Source organism: Belonocnema kinseyi, chromosome 2 (assembly GCF_010883055.1).
Source record: "Belonocnema kinseyi isolate 2016_QV_RU_SX_M_011 chromosome 2, B_treatae_v1, whole genome shotgun sequence".
NCBI classification, from domain to species: Eukaryota; Metazoa; Arthropoda; class Insecta; order Hymenoptera; family Cynipidae; genus Belonocnema; species Belonocnema kinseyi.
Window position 1 is genome coordinate 166,392,770 of NC_046658.1, and position 1,566 is coordinate 166,394,335.

Below are 1,566 nucleotides of genomic sequence, written 5' to 3' on the forward strand. Positions count from 1 at the left end.
GCAAGAACAATATTATAAAAAGAATTTAAAATAAAATAGAATTTACTTATGACCAGGCAGGTTCTACACATTATTTAGCAGAATCTCTCAGCGATTAAAATTGTTTCATAGTAAATTATGTAAGACATTTCTTCCAATCTAAGACAAAATAATCAAATTTGGACATCTATGCTAAGAATAATAAAAAACAGATTAATGTTTTACCCATAACATTAATTCTCTACAAAAAAAAAACGATTAGTTTTCAACCAACAATGATATAATTAAAATTTTCCTGAGACATTAATTTTTAACAAACAAAAAAATCAAGAAAATAGTTCAATCCTAAATAAACAAGATAAGATTTTAACAAAGAAAAACAGTTTTCTACCAGAAAAACGAATTTTCAAATGAAAAAATTAAGTTTTAATTAAAAATATAATTTTTCATCCTGAAATTGTGCAGTTGCATTTTTAATCAATTTTTAACAAAATAGTTGAACCCTTATCAAAAAGATCAGTTTTCAAACAAATAGTGGAGTTTTCAACTAAAAAAGATAAATTTTTAATTAAAAATATAAGTATATAATACCAGAAATAGGATAATTCCTTTTTAGTTAAAAGAATTAATATTTAACAAGAAACAATTATATTTCAACACATTAACTGAAATTTTACTAAAATAGATGCATTTGATGATACGTACATAGTTGAACTTTCAAGCAAACAGATGTATTTTCAACCAAGAAGATTAATTTTATATAAAAAAGACGATGTTTGAAACAAATAATTGAATTTTCAACTCAAAAATATCCATTTTTAATTAGAAAATTTCAGCGTTCCACCAAAAGTGGGATAGTTAAATTTCCAGTTAGAGAATTTAATTTTTACCAAAAAAAAAAAACGGAATGTGCCACTTAATAGTTTTGATCTCTATCACAAAGATGAATTTTCAAACGAGACTAAAAAAATATCATTTTTTAACCAAAAGTAATATAATTAGATTTTATCATCGTAGAAATTAATAAAAAAAAAGAAATTTGAAGAAAATTGTGGAATTTCCAATCAAAAATGTTCGTTTTGAACCGAAACAGATGAAGCTTCAATTATGAATTTAATATTCAACGAAAAATTAAATAGTTCAGTTTTTAGTTAAAAAAATAATTTTCAACTTAAAGAAGTGCAATTAAAAAAAAGGTGAATTCTCTACCAAAACAAATTGCAATTAAAAATATCAATACGTTTTTAACCAAAAATGGAAAGTTAAATTTTCACTTCAATAAATTAATGTTGAAAAAAAAGAATTGTCAGAAAAATGGTTGAATCCTAAATCAGCAAGAAGAATTTTCAAACAAGAAAATTAATTTTATACTAAAAAAGGCAAATTTTTCACAAAATCCATAAACTTTTTAACAAATAGTTAGATTTTTAACTAAAAAGATTAAACTTTAATTTAAAAAATTAGTTTTTCGCCAAAAATGTCATAGTTTGTATTTAATCTCTCCCTTTTACGGGTTTGAGGGCCACCGCTCCCTGTACATATATTTACAATTCCATCCTTAGTCTAACTTAACTACTACTTATATTC